Raw genomic sequence first — 6,818 nt, 5'->3', positions numbered from 1 at the left:
AGAGGGGTAGTATTGCGTAGACTAGAAATAGGAACAGACATAAGGAACCATTATTACTCCTCCCATTCACACACTGCTTTGACCCAGCTGAAGTGGATTTTTTTTCCAGGGAGGAGAACAGATGAGATGTTTTCCTGACCTAGGTTTCTTAGGGAAGAAAGCATGAAGAATATTACTCTCTTATTATTTCCACATGCAATTCCAATAACTTTATTACCTTATGTGAAAGATCTGTATAGAAAGCCCATCCTTATATTCTCTTCTGGATATCTGCACTTCCTCCCATAGCTGCAATCCATGTAAATAGCACAGACACAAGCAGCTTCTGAGTTAGAGCTGTAGTTTCTCAGGCCAAGCACAGAAACACAGGCAGACAATTCATTCTCTAAAGACTTCTCATGATGTTACAGATTGTAATAGGCCAAACAGGAAGGAAAACAGAGAGCCATTAGGAAAGGGTGTCTGGGCGCATCAAGGAGCAGCAGAAACCAGCTGCTCTCAAAGAACAGGGCAGTGGGGAGCCAGGCATGACCCCAGCACAGGCAGTGCCCTCACCAGCGGGATGCCAGCCCGCAGAGGCTGAGCACAGCGGCGGAGCTGGCTGCTGGTAAAAGGATCCGCTGACAGCCCCAAACACTGCAGGTGACAAACAAGGTGCAAGGTCCAACCCCAGAGCCCAGACAGGAACAAAAGGAGACAGAGCCAAAGATGAGCAACAACAAGGGTCCAAAGTGCTTTCTAGAAATGGCGTCAAAGACAAACCTGCAGACAAGTGACCTGAAAACAGAGCTTAGGGGCCCAGGCTTGGGCTTAAGTGGGCTCCTGGGCCATGGGCAGGGCTGTGGCTGGGGGCTGCACGTGAGGCTTGTCAGGGCCGTTAGGGCTTGTTAGTGCCCTCAGGGTCATGACAGTGCACAAGTACTGTGGAGCCTTTAATAATTCTCACCTAAGTATTTACAAAATCCATGGGATTATTTTCCTCCATTCAGTACATAGGAGGGCGTATTTTGAAAGCTGCTGAATCTATGAGTGACAGAGCAAGCAGAAATGATAAGACTATTAACATTCTGCTATTTAAAAATTGAAAATTCCCATTCAAAGCCACTCTTTTCTTAATCCATAACTTACCTGTGAAATATTTTTCGATAGATTTTTTTGTTCTTTTCTTTACTTAACAAATTATGATGTTTTGAATTAGAAACTTACTTGCTTGGTGATATTTTAATTAAACATTGGCATGTCTGTCATCTCTTATCACACAGGGTGTAAGTGCAAGGCTCAGGCTCAGGGAATCCTCTTTAGTATCCTAAAGTGGCAAGCTTATCTGTGCTATTTACTATTCCAAAACCTGCTATTTAGGAGAGTCTTTGTAAATGCTTGTCATTTATTACCTCAGCTGCCTGCTTCAGAGTATCTAAGAGCAAGCATTTGTCAGCTAGGTGTTCTGCCCAAAAAACTGCAAAATCAAACTTCTGTTGCTGTTCGTAATTGTGAGTAGTTACGTATGTGGAGTGTGACTGTATATAATGGAAATGTGCTTACTTTGTCTTCACAGAAACTAGAGAAGCAAAAATCTAGAAATTTCTTGCTGTCACTCCCCATCTGACTTTTGCTGTTAGTGCCTCCAGACTGGACAGAGAAGATCAATATTTTTGTGTTTTTCTGACGCTTACTAGTGGGTTGCCAGTACCGATGTTCTGGTTAACTTCAAATGAATGCTGTTACTTACAGAGGGAAAATTGCCTCCTCGATTTAGTGTTTCAAGAAATCTGATTCTCATGGCATCATGCTTGCAAGGGTGTTTCTGTCCTAATATTGTCCCAGTTGCAACATTGGCAAGTCAAACCCAAAAATTCAGAAAAAATATAGTCTTACAGTTTTACTGTAATTAAAAAGATACAATGAAAGTTATTTCATAATTAACATTTTTATCACCTAGTTATCGTTGTATAACAGCTGACAGGACAATCAATCAAGTAGCAGGAGGCTACCTGGAATGGTATTGCTGCTGAGGAGTCTGCGAATAATTTTGAACGCGTTTCTAAACAGATGCAGGTCCAGAACTAGGAGATGGTCAAATTCTGCTTAGAATAATAGTGGTAATGATACATTGATGCTATGTAACATTTTGTATCTGGATTTCCGAAAAAAATACGTGAAGGTGAGAACTACCCGTTGAATGAAAAAGGTGTTCTCAGGCAACCCTCAGTTTGAAGAAAAGGATAAAATCCTGTAATCCCAGTGGATTAAAAAAGACTGATGATGGTAATGGTACTTGACCAAGTAAGCATGGTCTGTGTCAAACCTGAACAAAGCTAGGCAAACTAGCAAATACTGGGCAAAGATATCGGCTGTGCAATAGAGGTAAAAGGGCAGCAGGAACAGCTGTGAGCGTGATCCTGGGAAGATCGCAGTTGGGCAAAGTGCAAATACAGAGCTTGTTAGAATGTCAGATTTCTGAGAAGGGGAATAGCCTCCTATCTTTTTTTTTTTTTTTTTCCCATGATGTATATAGGGAGATGGAACAGTATGTAAATAAACAAGAGAACATTGAGGTCATGCCTGACCCTTCTCACCTTATTTCTCAGAGTGGCAAAAATGACCTTACAAGACCATGAACTTTGACCAGTTGGATGACCAAATGCGTAACAGTGTTTTTCTCTCTGCTGTGGGAATTCAAGGCCTTGTCTTCCGTCCCCATTCATGAGAAGCAGGAGTATCTTCATTGAATGAAATGGAATTTACTCAGCGTAAAACAGAAGTGAGATCAGAGTCAGAAAAGAGAAGAAAATGTCTCTGTCTTGCCCGAAGTCACAGAGCTTGCTGAAGTAGATTCAGGAGCAAAACCCACTTGATCCTGACCTGTTCTCTGTAGTAAAATCAAAGAGCAGTTCTGTCCATGAAAATGGACATAATATCTGGAAAGTAAGTGATAAGGAATTGTGTACTCGGAGGAGGAAAACTGACAAGGGATTTCAAAGGCAGAGAGGTCTTCTGTTGAGAAGAGGAGAAATGCTACAGCAAATTTACAAATAGCATAATATTACCATTAAAAATATATTTTATATAACCTTTAATTAAGCATCACTATGTCACAAGACAGTGCATGCCATATTCACAGGGATATGTTTGTGTCCCTCTCCAGTTATGAGAGTTAGTATATAGAAAATGAATAAAGTAACTCAAACAGAGACTGAATAAACAGGGGAACTTCAAGTACTCTTTTTAATAGCATAGGATGTGATCAAGGATTTTATCAATGGGAAAGAGAATTATTCCTACAGAGTTCTTATAGCAAATACTGTGGAATGACTTCTGTGCCGTGATCACATCTTCTATGTTCTTCATGCCTTTGTTTCTATATTCTCATGCTCAGCAGTGAATGTAATTATGAATGCCTGTCACTTGTTTAAACAAACGCTTTGTTTGGCAACCTTTGTCTTCCTGCTGCTGATGCAACTGCAAAATTGTGTGCACAGTGTGTTAATTTTTTACCTTTGATGCTATGGTAAGTTTTTTTTTTCCAACCAAAAAAAAGGAAACCAATGAATGAGATACCAATCTCTCTTGATCCACACAAAACATGTGAAAGCAGCAGCTTCCTTAGGAAACAATAGTAAATGAATGCTGATACAATGGTAAAATAAGCTAGATATTTCCTGGAACCAAATGATCCTTCATAACATGACAGAGAAAAGTTAACACATACATAAAATGCAAAAGAGAGAGAGAGAGATTAAAAAAAAGAGGATGAAAAAGATGAGGAAATAACCAACAAAGAAATATCTTGTTATTTTATTTGGGACAACAGACTGACAAGGCAACAGGATGTATTTTCTGGTATGAAATTAAAAAATGAAATGGATACGTTAACACCCTGAAGTTCTTACTAATTTTTTAAAACAGGGAAGGAAAATAAGAATGGATTTGATGTAGGTGTTTGAGCAAGTTACCATGGTTTAATTCGGAATATAATTTACAGTGTATCAGCTTCTTCCTGGTGCTTGCTCGTGGGCAGTCTCTTACCAAGTGAAGCCTTCATTCACTAGAGGGGGCCTGACTTACACTGAATTTCATTACATTGTTGCAGAAATATTCAGGTGAGCACATTTTTGAAAGCTCAGAAAGCCTAGGAGGTTGTGAAGCACAGGAAACAATTATCCTTGGCTAGGTCCTTCGTGTGTTGGTGCTGTAAATTAAAGACTAAAATCCAAATTTGGCTCTTCTGATTTAAGTGCAAAGGAGGTCTCCACCTTAGGTTGTGAACAGAAAGATCCTCTTTCTTCTGCTGTAGGAGTATCAGTAGTACACTGATATTTATATCACTGTTTTTCTAGCTGGGACCTGGCAATTGCTTGAGTGCAGCAGAAACTGTTGGCAAATCTGTTGCAGGGCAAATCTGTGCAGCAAAGTGTGAAATAATCCTGTGTGAAAAGTCAGTTTATAAGTAGTTAAACCTTTGAACTTCCTAATCTACTTATGAAGGAAGAGAACACAATAAATAAATCAACAGAGTCAGCTGAACAGTTACAAATCTGGAAGCAGAAGCAAGGGTTTTGCTAACACACCGGTTGTTAATTCCCAGGCTCCTGACAACTCTGTAATACTGAAAACACCAGCCTGAGAAATCACTACGAGCACTTTCGAAGGTGCGTCTGTCAGCATAAGTTTCCCTGCTTGAAACATGAAACCCCTCAAGTCCTGTTCTCTGGCTCTCTCAGTAACTCCCAGACGGATGAGCAGGAGGAATTGCTGCTCCCTTGGAGTCTGAAACACTTTAGAAACTGGAGGTAACACTTTAGAAACTGGTGATTTTGTGACGTGCACCTTCTCATTTCATACAGGTGCAGAAGTACTGCACTGGACACCTTGAGTTTGGACATGACAAAGCTACAGAGCCTGAGGACAGCGTTTCAAATCACTAGCGCAACAGCCACAGCAACAACTCCATTTAGCAATAGATATAGGTGCCAGGGTAGCCAATTACAACTGAACCAGAGTGGATTCAATTGCACGTCATGATGCTGCAGAAATGAATTAAGCATCTTGTTTAAGGAATATTTTTATGCAGAACTCTGAAGGTCACCGCTGGCTATGCTGAAGCTGAAAAATGAAGTATGATGATGGTCTTGTTTGGGCAACACTAGGATATATAAGGATATAGTAAAATAATCTAATCTTTATCTTCTTTCAGAGCTAGTTGCATATTTCTTTTGTACTTCCTTTTTGTGCTTTTGCATATTTTTATCGTTCCCATAAGGTTAACAACATCTTCTACCTTCGCCCAATCATTCTGTTCTCACTCCAAATGTGGGAATGAAGCCACAGAAGAATCAGTCTGATGAGCTCATTTAGCAAATTCCCACTTGCTGCCGGTTCTTCAGCTGTGTTCCGAGCATGGTGACATTTTTCTCCTTAATATGACAGCTCGCATTCAGATCATCCCATTTTGGTGACGGAAGCGCTCAGGAGCCATTTGAGCAGGGAGGAATTTAATGGAAGGACCAGAGGAAGGAGTAGGAGAAGGGAACATGTCAGTGTGTGAACAGCTCAGCGCAGGCGGCTCTCAAGGTGCAGATGTGTTGTTTAATCTGCTTGCTGACAACTGCGCAGGCCAAATCCTGTAGCTGCGTTGCCTTACAGGTTTGGAAACGCTTAATAAAAAGGAGATGTGACCTTGGAGTTTGCAGGAGCCCCGAGATGCTGTCGGAGAGCTGTGCCCAGCAGGACGTGATCGCCATACACCACCGCACAAACCAGATGGCTGCCTTGTCTGAAATGCTGGCAGGTCCCTCACCGTCTCGATCCGAGCCAGGAGGAACCCTCAGGGTTGCGTGTGGGCCTCAGGGTGAACAGGGAAGACAGGGAGGGGACATTGTTGTGTGGGGAATTTGTGTAGGGAGGTGTAGTGTGTGCGGCGGACTACAATTCCCGGCATGCATCGCGCCAGGCACGGGTACTACAGGTCCCGGCCTGCCTGGTGAGGGTGGTACCCAGGAGACGGCGCGCTGCCCTCTGGGAATAGTAGTCTCCCGCGGCGGCGCGTCGGTGAAGGGAGGCCGCGAGGCCGAGTCCGTAGTGCGCCTGCGCGGGCACTCGGGGCGGGAGGGGGTCGAGCGGGCGCAGCGCGGCGGCGCCTGCGCGCTGGGGAGAGGGAGATCTCTCGCGAGGAAGGACGCCATTATCGCAGCCGCTCGACAAACACCACGAGAATTCGGCACCGCACACGGTAACCGCGGCGCCCCGCGGCCGGACGGCTGGGGCTGAGCTCCTGGGGGGCCTGGCGCCGGGCGTGTAGCCCCGGCCCTCACGGCCTTCCCGCTCCTCACAGCGCTGCCCGAGCACCCGGGCCGTGAGGCGGCGGCTCCGGGGAGGGGCCCCCTCACCCGGACGGAGCGGGGGGAGGCGACCGGGGCCTCGCCTCCTCCCGCCGCGGGACGGCGGAGCCGGGCTCCCGCCCCCCTCTGCGGGGGGCTGCCCTTCATCGCCTCGCTCCCCGCCTGCCTTCTCGGCGCTCAGGCCCGGGGAAAGCTGGCACTCCCTTGCTGGGGCTCCTCAGTGCTCGCCCCCTCTCTGGCTACCGCAGCGGGGGGGCCGCTGGCCACCCCCTCAGGCCATGCGGCCTTTGAGGTGCAGGGTCCGGGCTGGCCCTGCCCCGGCAGTGTCCCCGAAGACGGTGCCCCCCCCTTCTCTCTGCCCCGTCTCTCGTGTTTTCCCGTTTTGATGGACGGGGCAGGTTTGAGCCTTCCCTCTCTGGGGTCGCGCACAGGCTGCGCTGCAGGCACATTTTGGGGAAGGGGTCTCGCTCAGAGCACTCC

At 45.6% G+C, this 6,818-nt stretch overlaps 1 protein-coding gene across 5 annotated transcripts in view; it reads left to right on the top strand.

Annotated features, from left to right (window-relative positions):
• The first annotated feature begins 6,101 nt into the window (after positions 1–6,101).
• The window catches only part of BANP (BTG3 associated nuclear protein), a 144,551-nt gene continuing 143,834 nt past the window's right edge, over positions 6,102–6,818 (top strand). For all 5 annotated transcript variants that reach the window (XM_086758110.1, XM_086758109.1, XM_086758107.1 and 2 more), the window contains exon 1: positions 6,102–6,229. The gene's annotated coding sequence lies outside the window, so the exon portion shown is untranslated. The remainder of the gene's footprint in view (positions 6,230–6,818) is intronic.

This window comes from Chlamydotis macqueenii, chromosome 13, assembly GCF_036417535.1.
Source record: "Chlamydotis macqueenii isolate bChlMac1 chromosome 13, bChlMac1.mat, whole genome shotgun sequence".
Classification (NCBI taxonomy): domain Eukaryota; kingdom Metazoa; phylum Chordata; class Aves; order Otidiformes; family Otididae; genus Chlamydotis; species Chlamydotis macqueenii.
The sequence above is the reverse complement of the archived record's forward strand: the minus strand, read 5'-3'. Positions and strand labels throughout refer to the sequence as shown.